Below are 25,759 nucleotides of genomic sequence, written 5' to 3'. Positions count from 1 at the left end.
ATTTACAAGAGAGAATACACTTCCATGGTCACTGCAAATATTAATTTCAGCCTTGTCTTCTGTTTGGGTAAAAAAAAAAGGACAGTGTGCCAATGATCGTATTACTACTCAATGGCTGTTTTCATGTCTGGCTCATTGGAAACCCCTTTCCTCACCAGTTTCATCAGATTTCTTACACCGTGGCATATTAGCATTTCAGGGATTTTTTCATGCTTGGAATATAATCTTTATACCGATGATTATCACTTTAGAACTGTAGACGTGATTAAACCTCAAAGTCAAGAATAATAACTATTCCCTTTTTTCTAGAATGCTTTGATCAATGCTGAGGGCTAGATTCCACAGCAAGAGAAGAACTTATCACACAGTTTAGCTGCAGAGTCTCCTATAGACTTCAAGTGAGTTTTCACAAGATAAAACATTAGATAAGTTCATGTTTTGAGATCAATCCAGCCCTAAGGCCAAAGGCACACATGGTGTTTTCTCCACTGGCAAATATCAAGTGTTGGAAACCAATACCTGCTACTTCCCTTTGACTTCAATGAGAACCTTGAACACCTTGTACAAGCAGTCTCAGTCTGATAACGCTCGAATGCACTCTTCAGACTTAGAACGGCCTGTAACAGGCTCTACCATTTCCAAAGTCTCCTGGTTTTCAAGTGGGAGGTTTGAGGTAAAAAATTGATTTGCTGTCCTAGACATTATAGGAACGATGACTGAATGACTGAGATGACGTTTTTCTATATCTGTAACCTTGTTAGGAGCTAGGGGGCTCTTACCAAAGTTTAGACCAGAGACAACTAGGTGCCCTAGGCAACCCAACTAACCACCTCGCCCCCCCCCTGTGTGTGCACTGATGAGGAGGAGCAGAGAGCAGCAGAAGGAAGTGCAGAGTGGAGGGGAGAATGGCAGAAGGGAGGGGATAGAGGGAGAGTGACAGAGAGGGGGGGAAAGCGGGAGAGTGGAGCGAACACAGACTGGGGGAAGGCAGAAGATCCTTTAACAGGTACCTGCCAGAGCCCCCTCCTATCGTTGCATCTTAGGTGCCTCTTCTGCCTACCCCTAGTTCCGGCCCTGGTTTGGACCTCCAAGGAGGGCATGGAGTGGAGGGTTCAATACCCACTGATCTAAGCCCTAAGCAACTTGGCCACCTTTATTCTACCCCACACACACATAGACTAATGGTTAACTTATTTCCACTTTTCACTGCCATTATCTAGATGAATAGGACCACTACTACATAGAACACCACCACCTTATGTCTCACTCCCCTGGGAGCTGGGTCCCTCCCTTTTGTCTCTTGACATTATGCAAATGTAAGTATATTTTTGGTCCAGTGAGATGCCTTTTGCATGTGTAAGCTGCCTTTGTATCCCCTTACTCTGTGCTTCAGAAAACGATAGTGCCATATCAATAATAATGATAATAATAATAGATGTATTCAGTTCTGTCTTTCTACTTCTAATACTTTTTCTTTCTAATATACTGAACTCTACAAGTGCCAGTTTTTATATTCTGGAAGACTATGCAAGAGCAGTTAGTAAGGAAGGACTGCGCCATCTTTAGACATTGTAACTAAAAGAACTTTTTTTTCTTCCTATTGTGCATTTTAAAAGATAAGAACGCTGAATCTGAAGCAACTAGTTCTAACAAGATAGTTACATAGTTACATAGTTAAATTGGGTTGAAAAAAGACAAAGTCCATCAAGTTCAACCCCTCCAAATGAAAACCCAGCATCCATACATACACCCCTCTCTACTTTTAATTAAATTCTATATACCCATACCTATACTAACTATAGAGCTTAGTATCACAATAGCCTTTGATATTATGTCTATCCAAAAAATCATCCAAGCCATTCTTAAAGGCATTAACTGAATCAGCCATCACAACATCACCCGGCAGTGCATTCCACAACCTCACTGTCCTGACTGTGAAGAACCCCCTACGTTGCTTCAAATGAAAGTTCTTTTCCTCTAGTCTAAAGGGGTGGCCTCTGGTACGGTGATCCACTTTATGGGTAAAAAGGTCCCCTGCCATTTGTCTATAATGTCCTCTAATGTACTTGTAAAGTGTAATCATGTCCCCACGCAAGTGCCTATTTTCCAGAGAAAACAACCCCAACCTTGACAGTCTACCCTCATAATTTAAGTCTTCCGTCCCTCTAACCAATTTAGTTGCACGTCTCTGCACTCTCTCCAGCTCATTTATATCCCTCTTAAGGACTGGAGTCCAAAACTGCACTGCATACTCCAGATGAGGCCTTACCAGGGACCTATAAAGAGGCATAATTATGTTTTCATCCCTTGAGTTAATGCCCTTTTTTATGCAAGACAGAACTTTATTTGCTTTAGTAGCCACAGAATGACACTGCCCAGAATTAGACAACGTGTTATCTACAAAGACCCCTAGATCCTTCTCATTTAAGGAAACTCCCAACACATTGCCATTTAGTGTATAACTTGCATTTATATTATTTTTGCCAAAGTGCATAACCTGCATTTATTAACATTGAACCTCATTTTCCAGTTTTCTGCCCAGTTTTCCAGTTTAGACAAATCACTGTGCAAAGTGGCAGCATCCTGCATGGAACCTATAGTTCTGCACAATTTAGTATCATCTGCAAAAATAGAAACAGTACTTTCAATGCCCACCTCCAGGTCATTAATAAACAAGTTGAAAAGCAAGGGACCTAGTACAGAGCCCTGTGGTACTCCACTAACAACACTGGTCCAATTAGAAAATGTTCCATTTACCACCACTCTTTGTAGTCTATCTTTTAGCCAGTTCTCTATCCAGGTACAAATACTATGTTCCAGGCCAACATTCCTTAATTTAACCAGTAACCTTTTGTGTGACACTGTATCAAATGCTTTAGCAAAATCTAAGTAAATCACATCCACTGCCATCCCAGAATCGAGGTCTCTACTTACATTCTCATAAAAAGAAATTAAGTTAGTCTGGCTAAGATCTATTACGCATAAAACCATGCTGGCACAAACTCATAGTATTATGATTTGCTATGAAGTCCAGTATCTTATCCTTTATTAACCCTTGAAAAGCTTTCCTACCACTGACGTCAGACTAACTGGCCTATAGTTTTGAGGCTGAGAACGGGATCCTTTTTTGAATAGAGGCACCACATTAGCAATTCACCAGTCTCTCGGCACTATGCAAGACCTCAAAGAATCCTGAAAAATTAAGTAAAGAGGTTTGGCAATCACAGAGCTAAGCTCACTAATTACCCTGGGATGAATACCATCTGGCCCTGGACCTTTGTTAATCTTAACATGTTCTAGTCTCTTTTGAATTTCTTCATGTGTATACAATGGTTTGGCTGGTTTATACAGCCTTCATCTAATCATGCAGTCCAGTCATTGTCCAGAAGGACCATAACCCACTTTATTGGTTTCCAAACAGAGGAATGTATCTCAGTCTTGGATGTTCCCAGTTTTGAGAATGTAAAGGATTTAATATTCAGATCTCCATGCAAACTATATACCTCATCTGTCTATCTTGTCTCACTTGCATAGGATATCCCTTATCTGGAAACCTGTTCCAGACTTACAAGAAGGACATTTTAAGCAAATAATTATAATTTCAAAAAATTTACATGAATCCATTTTGTTGGTAAAACAATCCTATTGGGTTTATTTAATGTTTACATAATTTCTAGCAGACTTAAGATATGGCAGACTATTCCTTATCCATTAAACCCCAGGTCCCAACCAAGCATTCTGGATAATAGATGCTGTACCTGTATATAGTGATGGACACTTGTTACTGGTGTCAAGTCCCAACAAAACTAGAGGCAACTTGTTAGCAATAAATGTGTTGTGTTTTATAATATGCAGTTGTAGTAACCTTTACATGAAGCCTCTCATAATTATAGATGATTGTTTACTGTATTCAGCTCCTGAATGTATCTGTTTGGGGGGAAAAGTTCAGGACAAAATACTTCTTTTACTGTGAATTCTGTTATAGAATTCAGTTTGGGTTAAACACTGAATTCACTTGTTTCTGGCATTCTCTCTGTGAGTTTCTTACACTTGATATGTTTGTACACAGTGAAAAGAAATCATAATTCCATGCATCCTAAAACTTCAGCGGGTCATTGTTTATAGTCTTCGCCCCAGTTTTTATAGAGTTTTTAATGGAGAAACATGCTAATTAAATAAAGAGCAGAGAGCAGTCCCAGAGATTCAAAGATAAGGGGCAGGTTCTCATTTACAGCAGGAAAACAAACACTGCAAGGAATAAACCAATAAAACGTCAAAAGAATGTCATCAATGTGCGGGTATTTGTAAAGCTCTTACGTAAAGAGGCATCCGTTCCATTCCATTTCTGCACAACCAAATGTTTATTTTACTTATCTAAGGAAGATTGTGATGCTGTGATGCTTTTGTGGATATTATCTTTAAAATAAAATCTCACAACTATGTAGTGACTTTGAACAAACAGGAGAATAAATAACTAAAACTAAGTCCTTCACCAACAAGATTAGTTTTGGCAATTACAGTATACTGTATGTTGCCAAGACGGTGACATTTTCTTGTAGATCTAGCACATCTATAACTTTTGACATACGTTAAATGGTCTAATTTTTCATGGAACAATTCTGACTAATAAACCTGAAAAGCTCTGGAGCTTTCCAAAAGAGGTGGGAGTTGCACGGATTATAGGGGTGGTTGGGTGCAACAGCATGGCCAATCATTATAACATTATTATAATTTGGGAATTGTTTGGTTGCATGATCAATCATATGTCTAACACTGAAAGCTGCAGCCATCTCAATCTACTTTGAGATCACATGCTTTTAGAAGATCAATAAGCTGCATATATCTCTAATCACCTTTCACCAATTACCTATAGTGATGAGCCATTCCATGGATTCACTGAGAAATTCGGTAATTCACCATCTGCAATTGTTTTCACAAAACTGGCAAAAATTGGCAACGGGAAAACTCACTGCAACAAAAAAGACAAAAATGTGACAGAAACAAAAAATTCGGCATAAGAGCGAGAAAAATTGTCTCGCGCTGACGTCCATAGACTTCATAGCGTTTCATTAATTTTTTAACACTATATACATTTTTCGTCGAAACAGGACAGATCCGATCATCACTAATTACCTACTGATCTTCTGTAACATACCGCACTCAAGGGGAATACTTGTCAAAAAAATCGAGACCTATTGAAAAAATCTGACATTTCGAACACCAACTGTGCTCTTTCTCAAGGAAAAGAATATAAATAAATCAATACTGATTACAATACTGAATAGAACCCCCAAATACCCTGGCCTCTAGTAGAGAACCCGAGATTGAGGAAGACACATTCCACCCAAGGAGCAAAAGCATGGTTTTCATAAAAATGGAGACCAGGTCTAGCAGGTAGTATATACCCAGCATTCTCTGGGTCTACATACATTTTTTGGACTGTATTATTTTACCTTTTTCTCCATTCTTATGTCACATTGCATTTCTAGCAGGTTTGTTTTCAAATAAAGAAATGATTACCCCTGTTTTCTAGAGACAATTTATTGCTGTTTGCGGTTCCCATACATTCCCCAATGAGGCTGTGCAAGAATTGACAGAGCTTTGAGGTTATATAGACTGGTATGGGATCTGTTATCTGCAAAACCCGTTATCCAGAGTCCCGTAGTGCCTTCATTGTTAACTTTGGCTTCTATAAAATATAAAACAGTGCATCTGGGTCAATTGTTTGTCCAATACTCATAGTCAACCAATCATACTATTCGAATTGGTCGTTGTTGGTTACTGCACTGCTTAAAGTGTAGTGCAGTCAAACTGATTTGCTAGGTACTCCAGATGCCTCAATAAAATCGGAACCTTTTTATATGAGTCTCATGCTTTTCCTTTTGCACAAAGACAGGTTTTTTTTTTACTCATATACAGTTAATATTTCAAACGTATAGAAAAATATGTGTTTATGTGTCTGGCTAAGAGTGACATGATGTCAGCGATGCTTTGGATTATCTCATATTAATAAAAACACAGAGAGTGGTTTTGCAATTTAAGTTAAAAGAAGATTGTGTGACCACAATTGGATTCAATAAGAAATTCCTGTTTAGTTACTCAGAGTGGTAAGTACAATTGAATCAAATATGTCTGTATGTCTGTAGGACTGAATCTGCACTATTTTTGTGCAGAACTCATGAGAACTTAAAGTATTGCTCCATTCTTAAAGGGCATGTAAAGTCTAACATAGAATAAGGCTAGAAATGCTGTATTTTGTATACTAAATATAAACATTAACTTTCTGCACCACAAGCCTAATCAAACAAATAATTTATGCTTTCAAAGTTGGCTACAGGGGGTCACCATCTTGTAACTTTGTTAAACATCTTTGCAAGACTAAGACTGTGCACATGCTCAGTGTGGTTTGGGCTGCTTAGGGATCGTCATAAACAAAGCTGCTTGAGTTCTGCATGGCTGGGAAGTAAGGCGGGGGCTCCCCCTGCTGTTCATAAGTATGATTGTTTCCCTGCTCAGCAGTTAGGGACCGTCTGACAATTCCTATCCACAGCAGTAAATGAAGGGAGAATTTCACTGCATACAGTCAGGTTTCTTATAAAATCGGTACACATTTTTTAATTAAAGTATATTGGAGATAGGTTTCTTTTTCATTAAAGAAAGTAAAAATGGGATTTTATTTTTTTTGCCTTTACATGCCCTTTAAGTCACTGATTCAATGTTCCTTCTAAATTCTTGTAGGCAGGACTGCTTTAAGGCCCTGGGTGGGGGGCAAAGAACCTAAATCTGATTGGTGGACACCTTCAGATGACTTCCAACCCCATTTGTGCCAGTACTGCCTAACCCAAACCTACACACTTTTCTATGCTAAAAGATCCATACCTGAAATGAACATCTAAATTGCTTTCAGGTTTTTTTTTTGTACAGGTATGGAACCTCTTATCCAGAATGCTCGGGACCTGGTGTATTCCGGAGAACGGATCTTGCTGTAATTTAGATCTTCATGCCTTAAGTCTACTAGAAAATCTTGTAAACATTAAATAAACCCAACAGATTAGTTTTGCCTCTAAAAAGGATTGATTGTTATTTAGTTTGGATCTCGTACAAAGTACTGTTTTATTATTACAGAAAAAAAGGTTATCATTTACCTTTATCATAAAAATTGGATTATTTGGATAAAATTGAGTCTATGGGAGATGTCCTTTCCATAATTCGGAGCTTTCTGGATAATAGGTTGCCGGATAACGGATCCTATACTTGTACCTTTGTTATTATTAATGGCCCCCAACCATAATGCAAGTGTACTTTTATCGTGGAGAGAAGAGCAAATCTTTAATATAGAAGTGAAAAGAAATCAGATTTTATTGGATCCTTTTATTTGACTTATGTGAGTTTTTTTGTTAGCACTAACAATATATTAACCCAAGGGGGAAATAAGGCTGGGACAAAGTAGTTCCCAAACTGTAGGACTGATCTCCCTTGGGGGCCATAAACATCAAACAAGAGGGTTCAGCCTAAATGCAGTTAGGATTAGGTTAGTGAATGTTTATTGACTGTCGTGGCTATACGTTGATCTATGCAGGTATGGGATCCCTTTTCCAGAAACCCATTATCCAGAAAGCTCACAATTACAGGAAGGGCCTCTCCCATTTTACCAAATAATTAACATTTTTAGAAATGATTTCCTTTTTTCTCTGTAATAATAAAACAGTAGCTTGTACTTGATCCTAACTAAGATATAATTAATCCTTATTGGAAGCAAAACCAACCTATTGGGTTTATTTAATGTTTACATGATTTTCTAATTCGACATAAGGTATGAAGACCCAAATTATGAAGATACGTTATCCAGAAAACCCAGGTCCCAAACATTCTAGATAATAGGTCCCATACTTGTAGTATAATTCTCAGTTAAGGGTGGGTTAAGAGTGAATCAACAAACAGAGGCCATGAAGTTAAAGGTAACATTGCAATGATTCTACCTACAGTATATGTTAAACCGTGACTACTTTATCATGGGTGCTGTTATGACTCACATTTTACTGCTCTGTATATTGGAAGAGTTGTCTCACATCTGAAACCATTGACTTTAATGCACATTGTTCGCTTCCCAGCTCTGTTGTGTAATTACATGTCTTGTGTAATTAGATACAAGAGCACATCCTGTCATCATCATAGCTCATTAAAGGGGAGGCAAAGCTTGAAAACTTTTATGTGAAAGAGTGTATGGTAAAATTTACAGTCATGTTTAGTCAGTTTCTCTACCCTGCTAAAACTTCAGAACAGGGAGAAACAGGGAAACTGAGATTGAAAGTATTATCTTTGTTTGTACACTTGAACATTTAGGGCACCCTTGGGTGAATTTATTACGTTAACTTTGTAAATGATAAGTACTTCAGGAATCGTTGGGCTGGAAACAACAGATTTCATGTCAATGCACAGTTAATGTTTATTTCACCAACATAGGAACAAAGAAAATGGTAATTGGCATGTGTAAAAATGTGGGTACTCTTCTACTTGTCCAGTGATAAACACTGTTTTTGCAAGGTTCCTGACTTCCTAGCTACCTAATTGTGCCTTACTAGCCAATGGGAGTTGCTACCTGTTGACAGTTGCTGAGCTTTATAAAACCTCTTACACCCCAAACATTGGGCAGTCACTCAACAACCATGGGCTGTTCTTTCTAAGCAACTGAGTAAGGATCTACAAATGAAGCTAAATGATGTCTGCCAAGGAGGGGAAGGCTAGACAAATATTGAAAAACACTTCCAAATCAAAATTTACACTGTCTGTGATGCCATCAAGAAATAGAAGTTCATTAGAACGATAGAGGTCAAGGCAAGACTTAAAGGGCATGTAAAGTCTAAAATAGAATAAGGCTAGAAATGCTGTATTTTGTATACTAAATATAAACATGAACTTACTGCACCACAAGCCTAATCAAACAAATAATTTATGCTTTCAAAGTTGGCTACAGGGGTTCACCATCTTATAACTTTGTTAAACATCTTTGCAAGACTAAGACTGTGCACATGCTCAGTGTGGTCTGGGCTGCTTAGGGATCGTCATAAACAAAGCTTCTTGAGTTCTGCATGGCTGGGAAGTAAGGCGGGGGCTCCCCCTGCTGTTCATAAGTATGATTGTTTCCCTGCTCAGCAGTTAGGGACCGTCTGACAATTCCTATCCACAGCAGTAATTGAAGGGAGAATTTCACTGCATATTTCAGGTTTCTAATGTGTTGGCCTGTAGAGGGAAGAATGGGTTCCACTAAAAATCAACACATTCTGGATTACACTGTGAAACAGTCAGTCAAGAAGCTGATGCTATAGAAGAAGAAGAAGATAACTCAAAACGCAATAATCTGGAAAAGTATCCACCATCAGAGAAGCCCATTTGGTTCTCCTTGAGAAGACCACAATAATCAAACCTCTTAGTGTGTCACTGCTCTGAAGCATTAGGGCATTTATATTGAATACATTCCATCCTTTGTGTACTTGCATTTATTACTGGAAATTGCCACATTTCCTGCCCATCTTTGGATGAGTATAGTCAAATCAACTCATGCAAAAATGGCTACTATTATAATCAAAGGAGGGTTCTTCAAATTCTTGCATTTTCAGAATAACCGTTAATATGGCCAGAACTAAGGAAACGTCGATGGAAGGAAAGCACTACTTATGTATTATGCTCTTTTGTAAAATGATCTATATAAAATCCAGTAGCAATTTAATTTTCATATCACCAATTTTAGCTTTGAAGCTACTCCAAAGAACGCTATTTTACTAGGAATTCATTCTAGAGCAGACGTGGATGATGAATGAATAGTTGAATTCACTCCTCGTTCGGAAAAATATGTGTGAAACTGGACTTGCATTCCCTCGCAAGCAGAGAGTCAGGGTAATGTTTGAGTGCTCAGAATTGGTAGGAGACAAGCCTCTTTATTACATTTTTTTTTAAATTTCAAGATTCTTATGGCTTTAAATTTGAAGCTGGCGTGAAGTCATTTCACTCACCCATCCAAATGGTCTTTGTTTCATAATTTTAGGACAACGTCCAAACCAGGAAGGAATATTTTAGTTATGGGTACAGGGAGGTAAAGCAAAGAAATTCTTTCTGCTGATTCTTCGGCAAAGCCACAGAAGAGAGAGAAGACAGTGTTTTAACTACCTTACTGTCTCCTTGAAGAGGATTAACACCTTAAAAAAGCCATGGAAATTCTGAATCAAACCAACACCTACGAAAGTGAAGTTTGTGACTTGCTACTTGTCTCAGTAGAAATGTTATGTGTGTCGATACATTTCAGATGCTCAAATATTATTTTAAATCATTTGCTGTTCCTGTACATTTTGTTTTGATCTGCGTCTTACACAAACAGCAAACATGCTGTTACTCCTGTAATATATACTCTTTCATGAGCCCTGCCAACTTCATTTTGGTGCTGAGGCCGTCATTAGCTAAATGGAAAGACCATCTGACACTTTTGTCACCGCTGTTTGTAAAATAATGAGTTTATGTTGGCTTGGGGCATTAATTATAACCATACTTAATGGAAGATGAGGGAGTTGCCTTTCTTTTAAAATATACACAGTATTGTAATTTTTTGTTGAATGACTTGCATTTCTTAAAGGTCTCCATATACAATTTTAGTCTCTGAAACTAAAGAAGCAGTAAAAAGTGAATTGCTCTGCCTTGCTTTTTTAGGGAATACCTAATTAGGGTACTGTCCTCTACGCTGTGGACACAGATGGATAGTCTTTGTGGTATCACTTCTGACATTCCAGTAAATAGTCTCTCTGCATGGTCAGCCACATCAAAAAGTATTTTAGTGCTGTCAATCACTCTGATGTCCAAATCTGTCCATTACTACAGAAAACTTGAAGTTTTTAGGCTTTTCAAGCTTAAAAAAAGGCCAAACAAGGCCTGAAACTTCGCTGTTATCCAGAACGTTGCCATCTGTATCGAATAAAGGCTTTTTATTCTAAACAAAAACAGGTATGTACTTCAAGTTTTCTATGGTACGCAAATGGACGGTGGCCATTAAATGTTCTTGCACTGGGAAGCCTTCATTGAATATATGGTACAATGGAGGGGATTCTACTAAATCTACAACTCTGTCCATTAACCAGCAATAAACATGCCAGCTTTAGGCCAGCTTTAGGTTCTCCAACAACTGTCTCTGCTTTTTGAAGTCATAGGAGGTCCTGCAGGACATTACTCAAGATCTTCCTATAACCCTGACCTTCATATACTGCCTGACCCACTGGCATGATAGTAGTTTTGGTCAGAGTTCCTGGCTTGAAACTATTAGAGTGATTTATATTTAATACATTTCACTTGGTATTAAGCTATTAATCAGTTGGTTATAATATATATATATATATTCTTATAAAAACAGTGATTAGTGATGTCATCAGTTATAATCAGTGTGTAGTAATGTCATTTCTGCACAGTACTCACTGAAACTTGTGTATTGTAATAAATAACGTACCCTGTTTTAAATATAAGGATATTAGAAATTACCCAGGAGTCCCATGAACTGTATAAAAGCACTTGGCCTTCGGCTAAGCACCTTTATATAGTCAAGGAACTTCTCAATAACTTTAATATCCTTTTATTTTACAATAGGGTTACCGTATATAATCGAGTATAAGCCGAGTTTTTCAGCCCCCAAAATATGCTGAAAAACTCTACCTCGGCTTATACTCGGGTCAAGCGCAAAAATGGTCACCGGCGCCTAAGAATAGTAGCCGGCACCTAAGAATATTCGCCGGCGCCTAAGAATAGTCATCCAAAAACGAGATTGAAAATTACCAGAAGCTGCTGCATTTCTCACCCTCGGCTTATACTCGAGTCAATAAGCTTTCCCAGTTTTTGGAGGTAAAATTAGGTACCTCGGCTTATACTCGGGACGGCTTATACTCGAGTATATACGGTACATTATTCATTATATAATACACAAGAGCCATGAATATCCTGTAAATGATATCCTCATAGACAGTACTTAGTGATGTCATCAGTTATATCCTTGCTTAGTGATGAGTCACATGACTCACTGAAACTTGTGTATTATACTAAATAAATACCCCCTGTTGTAAAATATGAGGATATCAGAGTCACTTCGGAGTTCCATGACCTGTATAAAAGAACTCAGCCTTTGACCTTGATATGGTCAGGGAACTTCTTGGTGACAAATCTTACAACAGAGGTCTCTATATTGAAAAATCTCTGAAAAATCCCATACACGGTATAAAATATTTAATGGAACTCCTTGGTAAAATCTAATGCATATTACAGGTTTTTCCAGATAACGGATCTTTATATAATTTGGATCTTTCTACTTAATACTAGAAAATCATGTAAACGTTAAATAAACCCAATAGGCTGGTTTTGCTTCCAATAAGGACTAATTATATCTTAGTTGGGATCAAGTACAAGGAACTGTTTTATTATTACAGAGAAAAAGGAAATACTTTTTTAAGAATCTGGATTATTTGAATACAATGGAGACAACCCTCCCATAATTCAGAGCTCTCTGGATAACAGTTTTCCAGATAACGGATCCCATACCTGTATACAGTATTGTATTTTATCATCGGGGTATATAATTGCCTGTATATTTACCCATTACCCATCTGCTAATTTCTTTCAATTCAACAGCAGTTTTACTACAAGAAACAATAGGTTTGTGTTTCCTACTAAATTTCAAACTAAAAATGTGGAGAGCTATTAGACTGAGGAAAAGGAAGATTACAATTTGCAAAATGTACTGGACCAGAGATGGAGCACTACAGCTATTCTAGTCATTGTTAATGGGATCCTGTCATCGGAAAACATGTTTTTTTCAAAACGCATCAGTTAATAGTGCTACTCCCGCAGAATTCTGCACTGAAATATATTTCTCAAAAGAGCAAACAGATTTCTCAAAAGAGCTTTTTTTTATATTCAATTTTGAAATCTGACATGGGGCTAGACATTTTGCGAATTTCCCAGCTGCCCCTTGTCATGTGACTTGTGCCTGCACTTTAGGAGAGAAATGCTTTCTGGCAGGCTGCTGTTTTTCCTTCTCAATGTAACCGAATGTGTCTCAGTGGGACATGGGTTTTTACTATTGAGTGTTGTTCTTAGATCTACCAGGCAGCTGTTATCTTGTGTTAGGGAGCTGCTATCTGGTTACCTTCCCATTGTTCTTTTGTTTGGTTGCTGGGGGGGAAAGGGAGGGGGGTGATATCACTCCAACTTGCAGTGCAGCAGTAAAGAGTGATTGAAGTTTATCAGAGCACAAGTCACATGACTTGGGGCAGCCGGGAAATTGACAATATGTCTAGCCCCATGCAGTGGCGTAACTAGACCCCTAAGGGCCCTGGTACGTAAATTTACAACTGGGCCCCCCCCATTATAATCAAATAATTCAACTTTTTAAAATGATTTCCTTTTTCTGTGTAATAAAAAAAACAGTACTTTGTACTTGATCCCAACTAAGATATAATTAATCCTTATTGGAAGCAAAACCAGCCTATTGGCTTTATTTGATGTTTGTGATTTTCTGGTAGACTTAAGGTATGAAAATCCATATTAGGAAAAGATCCATTATCAGGAAACCCCCAGGTCCTGAGCATTCTGGATAAAAGGTCCCATACCTGTACTCAAAGGATCTAAGCACAGGAGTCTGAAATACATTTTTTACTGTTTAAATGACAAGGGTTAATCAGTGCTGCATTAAAGGGGTTGTTCACCTTTGCATTAACTTTAATATGGTGCACAGAGGGATTTTCTTAGAAACTTTGCAATTGTTTTTTTAATTTTTTTTGTGGTTTGCGTTATTTTGCTTTTTATTCAGCAGCTCTCCAGTTTGCAATTTCAGCAGTCTGGTTGCTAGTGACAAAATTGCACTAGCAACCATGAATTGATTTGAATGAAATATTAGAATATGAATTGCAGAGAGCCTGAATTAAAAAAAAAATTGGGGTGCCAATGGTTAGGTACCCGTTACCTGATAATCCGGGTCAGTACCTTTGTGACTGAAAACTGCACTGGCCGGGGTACTTCTGTAGGAGCATCACAGGGCAATCACGTTATTCTGCTTCTTCAAGCATGGCAGAGTAAAAAAATTTGACAGTTTGCTAAAAGTTCAGCTTTTAACACTACTGCACATGCACCAGCCCAAAAGAGAAGAAGTGCATGAAGATTGCACACAGTTCCTATAAAAGTACTCTGGGTCAGAGACCAGGAACACCAGCCCAGGGGCATAACTATTGAGGAAGCAGACGCTGTGGCTGCAGGGGGCCCCATGAGGCCCAAATAAAGAGCAATTTCAACATATATTGGTAAAACAGGACAACCTCTGAATATGCTGGTGGCCCTAAAATTAATTTTCTGAGGGGCCCAGTAACATCTAGTTACACGACTGGATCCTTTGCACTTTCAATTTGCACTCTCAATACAGTGATTATAGTCTTTATAGATTCTTTTGTGCCACAATTCGAAGACATGCTCGAATGTAATGATTACAAAACCACAGAAAAGTGATATGTACTGGTGCTTCCAATGCTTATTATTCAGCACCAAGAACCCTGGTGTGTCATGGGATTCCATAATTTCAGCTCCTGCCATAGTTATGTAAGTCTAAAACATACCAAATGCTGCTATAGTAGTCAGGCCAGAATGTATCCCCCTGACATCCCAAGACCAGGCAGTAGCAGGCCAGTGGGTTGTACACTGCCAGCAACTTTCAGGTGCCCACAAATAAACAGGGCAGCAGGGAACGGCAGTCAGTGAGGCAGGGGGTTGTGGTTCATTTGCAGCAATCCCTGGCACATCCACTCACCATTCGTGCTCCAAGTGCCAATGGGAGCAACATGAGCACCATAGGCCGGAGGGATACACAGAGCCGCTGTGCAGCTTCCTCCACTCTGAGCTGAATGGAACAAATCCGAGTGAGGAGGAAGAAAGGACTTACCGAACGGAGACATGGAGGCAGCACTCCGTCGGCCCATTTGGCCTACCAAAAACCATGATCAAAATTGGCGCCGCCAGTGACGTCACACGCAGCGCGCCACCTTGATGTCACAAGCAGCGCGCCGCCGGCGACGTCACACACAGCGCACCGCCGGAGGAGTGCGCCATTGAAAAACAGCTTTTTCCCTCTGTGGAGTTGAAGTTCTTTGCGCACAACCACATGCGGGCCCTGGGCTGCGCGCCGTTGCGCACGCGCGCTCTCGGTTGCGCACGGTTACACACAATTATGCACGGCAGGAATCGTGGCGCATGAGCTGCCGGGGGGCCCTGAGGGCCAGATTTCAAAATTGAATATAAAAAAATCTGTTTGAGAAATGGATTTCAGTGCAGAATTCTGCTGGATCAGCACTATTAACTGATTCATTTTGAAAAAAAAATTTCCTATGACAGTATCCCTTTAAAGTACAAGGGTTTTATTTGGGGGCTGTATTAGCCCATGTGCACCCTTTCTCCCAGCATCCCTTGCACGGAAGACATAATGGCAATGCGGTTGGTTGCACAACTGTGTAATAGACTATAACAGAACTAAAAGCATTTAATATGTATGAAATGCTCTTTTTCCTTCTGAAGATTCTGAGTCATAAAACTGAAAAAAAAAATACTTTTTTTTTTTTTTTTTTAAAAGGTTTCATAAAATTCATGTAAATCTATCAATGAAAGGGGTCAGCTAAAAGCATTGTTTTAATGCGAGTCTAAAGCTGCTCACACAGCCCAAGGGGATCTTTGTAAAATCACATAATCACAACCTTTTTAAAGCATGTAAATCTATAAGAGACAGGGTGTATGCTAGTTGTTACAGTAAAATCAGATCATTAATGTGCCTCGGGTCAGAAACCAATTAGCTGTAATGCTCAGACAGTAATTCAATGCTTGACAATCGCTACATTACTAACATTAGTTTTGCTGGAAAAAAAAATCTCACTGTAACATTATTTTTTAATGTCGGCACTGCCCTTCAGTATTTCCAAAACATGGTGTGACTCTGATCCTAAATAGAAGTGTCTGGGCTGCATTTAAGGAACTTCAGAATTAACCCTGCTCATGAGTAAAGGGTAAGACTATAATTTGGATATTTTAGAAGTTTCACCTTTGCAAAATCCAGAATATATTTCAGACAGATTGCAAAAAAATACTTCCAGGGACAATAGGTTAAAAATGGAAGAAAATGTTACATTTGAAAACCTAACTTCGTGGCCCAAAATTTGCGCACCGTCCCCATGGCTCATAAAAAGGTTACAGATCTATACACTATATGAAAAAAGTGTCTGGAGATCTGCCGGTCTATGATCTCATTCTGAACCAAGAGTATTAATATTTCCACTGGATGTCGGAACATTGTTGGTGGGATTTGCTTCTACTCAGCTACAAAAGCATTAGTGAAGTTGGGCAGTGATATGGGGCAATCAAGCCTGGCTTACCCTTGGCATTCTGATTTATCCCACAGGTGTTCGTTTGACTTGAGGTTGGGGCTTTCAAAAACACCCACTTTTGTACATACTTTTCTTAAAGGGGACCCATCACCCAAAAAATCCTATTTTATCACATTAGTCAAGCAAAATGATCTTTAATTACACTATATAAATTATTTGAATCTTGCTTCCTTCAGTCTGGGAATTCATAATTATAGCAAGCAGGCAGCAGCCATTTTGTGGACACTGTTATTAAGACAAGCCTTGTATCATCTCAGAATCTTGTTTGTGCACCAGAATGGGGGACCTGATGTCCATCCCCATGCCCCGACTACATCATTAAATGGTAAAGAGAACGGGGGAATGTGGGGAGAGCAGTGACATCGAGGAAGTGCTGAATGGAAAGTGAAAGTAATTGTCTGCCCCGCCTCTATGCCCAGGGCATAGAGGAGGGGCAAACAATATTTGATTGACAGCTGAGATTTTTAAATGAGTTTACAACAGCTATGAAAGTTTTAATAAAAAACAGAAATTGGATTTCATGTTTAATTTGAAAAGGACTTTTATTATACAGATTTGTGTGTCTGGGTGACAGGTCCACTTTAAGGGTCATTAAAATGATAAACCATTAAAGGGCCTTCCCCAAACTGTTGCCACAAAGTGGAAAGCAGATAAATGTCCAGAATGTCATGGTAGTGGGTAGTGTTCAGGTTTTCCTGGAAGTGGGGACCCTACCCTAAAGACCCCCATACATGGGCCGATAAAAACTGCCCACAGACTGAGTCGGCAGCTTATTGGCCCGTGTGTGGAGCAATCCGACGGGCATCCCCGATGTCGCCAAACGATCTCCCTGTATATGGCCACCTTTAGGCTAAACCATGAAAAACAGAAGCAGATCAATATTCCCCTTACACCAAAATTTGCAGTTGGCAAGATAATTTCAGGCAAGTAGCATTCTCTATGAAATCATCAAACCCAGGGTCATCCGCCACAATCCCAGATGGTGACTTGTGATCCATAACGCCATTGAACCATTGCTACAGAATCCACTGCTGGTGACCCTCACACCATACCAAGTAATGTTTGGCATTGTGAGTTCTAGGACATCAAATAGCTACTCATCCTGAATATAACCCAAACTGCTCTTCAAGCTGGACTCCCATTGAAGGTTACAGATTTTCCAACTTTCATCTTTAAAATGGTACACCTTAGTATTGTCCCTGCCAACAATGCAGATGGAATGCTTCAGGGTTTTAAGATTAAGCTATGAGACAAGCACATGTGACTTCTGCCAGTTGCACAGTTACAAGGGAGCCCTACCCTTATTATCTTCGTTAGTAGGCAGTGAGTAAAGGGCTTCCTTGTGTCTGGTGGAGTCACAATGTTACAATGGTCCATGCATTATATGTCGCATTGACAATAGGAATGCATGACACAGTGGCCCCAGCAATGTATTTCACAGTGACCCCAGCAATATATAAAACAATGGCAATAACTATATATACCAACGTTACCTCGTCATTTCATGACATCTTATGGCTCACCAGTGAAGGCAGAGGACTGACAGAGTCTTAATTCTGTGCCTGAGGATACAAAAGAATACACAAAAATAATATTTTCATATAGACTACAAAAGACTGAAAGTGATACTACCACTTAATTTCTTTTACAGTTTGGATTTCTTTTATATCTTTGCAATGGCAAATGCGGCAGTTTAATGGCCATTACATGTGACTGTGATTGAAATGTTGCTACTTTCTCTAACTCTTTTAACATATAGTTCAATGGGTCAACCAATTCAGAACTCAAAATGCACAGTTTTTGATTGCTAGTAGCAGGTGACCAAAGCCCTTCCTAAAAAACTGCATGTGCTATAGGTTTAGGAAGCAAAATCTATTTTTTCCATTGTATAAAGACTAATTGTGGTTTGTTTTACAAGCAGACTAATAAAGACAGAAACATAAATTAAAACTGAAGGCTGATGAATAAAGTGTCATTTATCAATGTAGCATTTCTTCAGCTAGTTAATTAAAAAGATATAAATAAACCAAGATCACCCAAGGTCTTATGAGCAATATTTTTGCATCACTATCATATAAAATGAACATACTGGCAGCCTTACTGTTCCATCAAGAAGAACAGTCAGTTATGGCGGGCTCCTGTTAAGAGGATAGGAAATGTGATTGGCTACAGCTGGACAGATCACTGCCAAAACCTTCAGTTCAAGAACCCATGTACCCCGAGGCCACATACAGGACCGCCATCAGAAATCGCAGAGCCCCGTACGACAAAATTTCCTGGGCCCCCTGGGCTGCACCCACTGCAAGCCCCGCCTACAGGTCCGCCCTCCCCACCACACAGTAAAAAAACAAAAAAAATATTGGTGACTAGGGTTCCCACATGTTTATAAAAAATAAAAAGATATTGGTGGTCAGGGCCCCCCATAAAAAAACATTTGTGGCTAGCCCCCCCCCCATTAAAAATATTGGTGGCTAGGACCCCACATGAGAAAAAAAATGGGTGGCCAAAACTGGTGGCCAGCCCCCCCCCCCACATTATAAGAAAATTGGTGGCCAGGGCCCTTAAACGCCCATGCCTTCCCGAAGTCAGCAGCTCTCAGAAAGATGGAGGCCCGGCTAATCAAGTAAGTGTGGCATGGCCGGGCCCCCCTTACCACCGGGCCCCCCTTACCCTCGGGCCCCCTACAACTCTCCGCCCCTGTCCCCCCCTGATGGCTGCCCTGGCCACATATATGTGGGTAATCCAACCATTTAACATTTATTTATTCTGTTTGGGAATCTTAGGTGATATGGGTGACATCAAAAGATCTGAAGGACTTTGTGGTGGAGTAAAGACTACCTGCAGAGTCACAGAAAAGCACAATGGGTGGGGGCTGACGGTAAATAGTTTAGTTTATAGAAACACCCAGCTCCATGCACCCCTGTTACTGCATTGCCCAGCAGATTGAAATGGATCACAATACTGAAGATAGTCCCAGACCAAAAAAGCTGAGAGTCATGCGTTAAAGGAAAAGGAAAGTCTTCTTGCACTTGGGAAGTGATTCTATTTACTTACCTATAACCCCGGGCTGGTGCTCCTATCAGCAGAAAACGGCACTGTCCCGGGGTTCTTCCAGTGAGCACCACGGATCGATCCTCTTCCGGCTTCCTCTTTCTTCGCCCCGGCTGTGAATGTGCAGTAAAGTGAAAAGCCGAACTTTCACTAAAAAGTAGGCTATTTCGTTCTACTGCGCATGCGTCTGCCCCGAGAAATTTGAAGAAAGAAGAAGCCCCAAGTGCAAGAAGACTTTCCTTCTCCTTTAAGGTTGATCTCCTGTTTATTTACCCCAATGTCCCATTGCCAAGATGATTCTAATCAAGTAACAGTAGGTATTTGGTTCATGTAGCTTTTGCCAGAGGGAATGGTGAATGTAAGGGTTGGTGGGCCAACATTCATAGTATATTAGTTCAAGGTCTACAGAGTTCCTGGAATGAACTATATTTATATTAATTTCAATTTTTTTACAATGCTCTGAAATTATCTTAAATATGTTTAAAAGTTCTGCTATAAATTCTATTTTTTTTTTTGCATCTATATATTACGGTTTTTATATTAAGGTTTCCTCCAGGTAAAAAAGGGAAATACATTGACCCATGCAAGTCCCAAAAATAAACATTTTTTATTATGACATTGTTTTTATAGATGGCGACCCCTTTATATTTTCTGTTTTTTAAAGCTGCAGTCGTTTTCCTAAACAAGCGCTAACAGTATTTTCCCAGACACACACCTTCTCTAGGAATATATTTTCTATATTTTCACCTCCTCTCCCTTCCTCTGTCCTTTTCTAAATAAACTGTAATTACAAGCAAAGCTTGGGAAAAAACCAGCTCAGCCCAATGCTTTTACCAAGCTTTTACGTATGTGTTAAGTACGTATTCAACCCAAATCTGCCAAGTGGAAATTTTATTGTGTAAATTGGATTTTCTAGCCGCACATTTCATCCTAGCAGGGTGCATATATGATCACACAGACATGGGTTATGGTGGAGCCTCACCCACATATTTTCACACCTCTGTTGATAATAAGAAGTGGCGTGAGTATTTTCTAAATCGAAAAAAAGGCTGTTAATCTTGCCTGCATTTTTATGGGTTCAAGTCCCTCTGTGCAGTCCCCACAGTAGGTTAAGGTTTCCTATTAGTGATGAGTAAATCTGTCCTGTTTTGCCAAAAAAATTGGGGAAAATTGGTAAAATTCATAGTTTTCCCAGAATATCTAGATAAGCAAATGATTTATTCACCACATTGGATGTAAATATTACTAGCTGCTATAACTGCTGCACCAACACAAGGAGGCTGATTTATTCATCTTCAAATGTAAGTTTTTTTGTTAACTTTATCAAATAGAAAACTTTTGATTAAACTTGGTCATGGTTTTTTTTTTTTATCTTGACTGCTATCATGTTTATGAAAAAACTCCAATCTGAAAAACTCTCATTAAGGATTAATGGTCCCAAGGAAAATGACATGGTTGCTTTTATCTGCAATATGTCTATAAAGATTTGATGGTTTAAAAAAGTTATAAAATAAAACAACTTGGTTAAAAAGGTTGAAAAGCACCCATATCATTCTATTCTTAAATTTTTTGTTTTGTCATGAAATTCAAGTCAAAATAACTCCAAAACGAAAAAATTTTAATTCACATTTTTTGCCACAATTCTCAAATTTAATTAAAATTTTAATACAGTTGGCCGACTGTGTTCAAGTCCTCAACAGCAAGCATAAAAATACCTATTTGTTGATTACAGCTTCAAGATACAATATCTTCCGGTTTTTCATCCTCTGTTTTACTTTTAAATTACAGGTTTACTTGAAAGGAATACTTAAAGCAAATGTGACTTTATTTAGAACCAGTTTTATTTCTGAATTGTGAAAGCATCGAGCAATATGTAACAAAATGAGGTCTGTATTTGTCATTCATTTCAACAAACCATCAAATTGCACTGAATATTGTCACCTAAGTAAAGCTATACATTATACATTGTAAAAGGGAAGTTTTAACTAAATTTGTTTTGATTGATTCCTGAAAACATATTATATAGTCGGGTTTTATTTCATTTTCTTAGCAGTTGGATATTCAGTTTGAATTTTGTATTTATAGTTGAATTTCAATTCATATTTATACTTATATTTATATACCTGTATATTATATTTACATTGTACATAATTTTTTGTATTTTAAAATAAAACATTGCATTCCACTTTTTCTATTTAAGGCACTTTTTTCAATGAATACAATGTTAGTATCTATGGGGCCAATTTATAAACATTAAAATTCAAGGTTCTTTTATCAAAAACTCGTAAACTTGAGGTTGGGTTCCTTAACACATACAGGGGCCGATTCAAAAAAAGTCGTTATTCCTCAACGCACAGTTTTGTGCGTTATTTAAGACTTGTTATTTAAGGAACGATTCATCAAAGTATTTTCACATGAGCTAATAGACATATCGCAAGCATTAATTCTACATTTTTGCACAGGGTCGGACTGGGGGGCCCGGGGCCCACCGGGACTACTGGCCAGGGCCCCTTCCGACCCCCCCTGCCCCCCATTGTGATGCACCGAGTGCGCGCACACAAAGGCGCCACTCGGCGCACCAGCGTGAAGGCGCCTAGGTGCCTGGCGCATGCGCAGAAGGCGCTGCGCTGATCGGCGCTGCGCCGATGGCGCTGCGGGAGGAAAACTTTTTCTTACAGATCTCTGGAGAGGTGTCTGGCCCGGCGGGGGCCCATTAAGGGTCGGGGCCCACCGGGTATTTTCCCGGTGTCCCGCCGGGCCAGTCCGACACTGTTTTTGCATAGCGGTATTCTAATCGCATTGTGTTACTTATAAAATAGAATTAATCCTAACGCATTATTCGCTAACATATTTTAAGACATAAAAGCATAAAATAGCGTGATAATTACTGTGAAATTTAACACCTCTGAGGAGTAGGCGTTACTAAAAAACACCAAATGGATTAATAGAGGAAGATGTAGTGAGGAGCTGTAGGGCAGCAATTAAAGACCTCTATGAGGAACTAGAGACTTACCTACAGCCACTAACAAATTTTCATGATTCCTTGGGCAGATCCAGAATGCACTACGGGGGAAAAAGAAAGGAATGACTAGAATACTGTAAAAAGAGACTTCTACTCTGCCAGTAGCATCCTGAATGTCTTAGGTGCTATAGATTGCACTAATAACATGTGACAATATCACACAAAATAACGCATGCTATAAAATACCGCCCACAATTCAGCTAAAATAAACGTAAAAGTGTTGCTTCTTAAGTTAGACAAGTAAACTTTTAGTGAATCGATCATTGATTCTAAAAATATAAGAAGTGATATAATTTTAAAAGGCATGCTATAAATAACACTCACTTTTTCGACCTTTTGTGAATCGGCCCCTCAGTATGTTGGAGATTTAACAAGTGGTAAGAGTGAGTTTTTACTAATGCAACAAAAACTTGAACATTTTGCTAAATAGGCCTCCATATGTTAGTATAGGTATAGGATCCCTTCTCCTGAAACCTGTTATCCAAAAGCTCCAAATTATGGGACGGCCATCACCCATAAAGTCCATTTGAAGCAAATTATGCTATTTTTTTTTTAAATGATTACCTTTTTCTCTGTAATAATAAAACAGTAGCTTGTACTTGATGGGGAATAGGCTGCATGCATCCAGCAATGGACTGGGCCAGCGGGATGCCGGGAAAAAACCCGGTGGCCCCCAGCCCTCGTGGGCCCCGCCAGCCCAAACCCGTTCCACATAGTGTGACCTCCACTCCTCCCAGTTGCCTGGCTCCACCCACCCTGCACGCCCACTTGCCCCACCCACAAATGAGTGCAAAGTAGGTACGCGCTGCGAGGGTGGCGGGAGAGGGGTGTTTGCTGGGAAGGGGGCCCTTGGGGGGTTATGGGGGCCCTGATGTGGCAGCCCCGGTGAGCCCTGACCCCCCCCAGTCTGACCCTGCATGCATCCATGTTGGTGGCTAAACAATCCTTGGGTCTATTTAATGTTGACATGTTTTTTTAGCAGACTAAAGGTATGGTGATCGATACAAAAAGATCCCCTATCTGGAAATCTCAGGTCCCATGCATTCTATATAGCATATCCTATACACGTAAATGTTTTCAGGTACATTTTGTATATAGAGGCTGTTTAATATCCCATTTAAATTATTTTATAATAAGGTTGTTTATTGGTCTGGCTTAGTAGGCCTCTTGGCACGTATTTTTGTTAACCTTCATTGTCAGTGTTACAACAGTTTTATGTCTGTGCTGATGGATGCTGTGCAAGAATAGTTCCAGCTACAAGATATTAAGCAGTGTATTTAGGTTGTTAATTTAATTGATATGAATGATAATAAAAACCCAAACTCTGTTAAAAATGTTTGTCTTTGGCTTATGTTTATAAAGTTTAATAGGCACATTTCAGTAACTGATGGGTTCTTTATTTGGCATCTTACAGCTAACAATTAATTTTATCTCGTATTTAAAACAGGAAGTGTCCTGTTTATTAAAAAGAAAAATATTGATACATGAACACTTGTACGGGTAATACAAACTGAATTGCATAATTTCCTTTAGCCCTAAGTCCAAAGTCCACTGAATTCCTTTTTTAATTTCACTATAAAGAACAGGTTTATTGATATTTAATAAGTTTATTACATAATCACTAGGTTAACGTTTAGTCCTTCCTAAATACAACCAGAGATTTTTTATCCCCAATGTTTATTTTAAGCACATTACAAAAAAACCTTAAACTGTTTCAGACATAACCCACTTTTTCCAAATTTTTAGAATATTTGTAACTGCTGAACCAATGATATGTAAATAAGAAAATAAAAGGAGAAATGTACATTTAAATCTATGGAACATGTATAAACCATGTGTAAACCTTGTAGTAGTTTCATATTGAAATGGAGTTTATAGGAGTTCCTTGCCTGAATGCATCTTATAAATATGGGTGTTGTGATACAGTAATTTCCATTTCATAAATTTATTTGTATTGCATGTCTAATAATCACTTGGCAGTTTTCTGAAAAGTGAAAACACTGCAACACTGCAGTTTCCAAGCCTCTTGTCTCAATCACCCTAGTAATTCAAAATAACTGGGGGAGTGACGCATTGGGAGATTCTGGCTGTTCTATCCGCCTTATTTTGTACTAGCCCAAACTTGCACTGCCCTGTTTTGGGGAGAGAATAGGCTCAAGTACAAGTAGAGCTGAAGTCATAGTGGAAAATGGTAGATGATTTCGGGTGTTCTGACTTGGTTAAGTAAGAAACATGGTGGGCAAACCCCCCAAATTTTCCCGTACTTGCCTCCAAGCCAGGAATTCAAAAATAAGCACCTGCTTTGAGGTCACTGGGAGCAACATCCAAGGGGTTGGTGAGTAACAAGTTGCTCTTGAGCCACTGGTTGGGAATCACTGGTATTCACTATACAGATTGCTGGCTATACATAAGGCATACTACTACTAAGCAGCATTATAGGGCTTTGAAATTACAATTTATAGGTCACTGGGAGCAACATCCAAGGGCGGGTGAGAAACATGTTTCTCACGAGCCACTAGTTGGGAATCACTGGTATAGACTACACAGATTGCTGGCTATAAATAAGAAATACTACTACTAAACAGCATTATAGGGCTTTGAAATTACATATTAGAGGCCACCCAACACTTGATTTTATTGCTTAATTATTTATGCGAAAGTCACTTTTCGCATAACAATGTCTGCAAAATATTTTAACATTTATTTAGCAGTAGAGTAATAGATGCACAACTCATCACACTTAAAAGAGTTTTAAATATTAGTTTGAAGCCCTTTCATCTAAGGTAAACTGTCAGTGCATGTGGGGGAAAATAGCTTATTGAAGAGACTCCAACGCCATTGTTATTGTTTCATTGAAAGAATATGTTAATTTTATAATCTTTCCATTTTAGATAGAGCTCATTCTATAAACCTTTGCCAAGGGAGATGAACCCGTGACTCTTCCTTAACACTACTGTTTATATACTTCTACAGATAATTAAGTGCTTACCTGGTGTTGTTCAGGCAAACCTGAGATCTTCTGCAAGATCTTGTTCATGATTAGTGATGGGCGAATTTGCGAAACGGCGAAAAATTAGCGAAACGGCGCCGGCGCCCGTTTTTGACGCCGGCGCCCGTTTTTCCGACGCCGGCGAATTGTTGCCGCGAATTTTCACGGGTGTTTTGCGAATTTATTTAAACGTGCAAATTCGCCGCGAATTCGCGCCTGGCGAATAAATTCGCCCATCACTATTCATGATACAGC

Source organism: Xenopus laevis, chromosome 6L (assembly GCF_017654675.1).
Source record: "Xenopus laevis strain J_2021 chromosome 6L, Xenopus_laevis_v10.1, whole genome shotgun sequence".
In the NCBI taxonomy this organism is placed as follows: Eukaryota; Metazoa; Chordata; class Amphibia; order Anura; family Pipidae; genus Xenopus; species Xenopus laevis.
The sequence above is the reverse complement of the archived record's forward strand: the minus strand, read 5'-3'. Positions refer to the sequence as shown.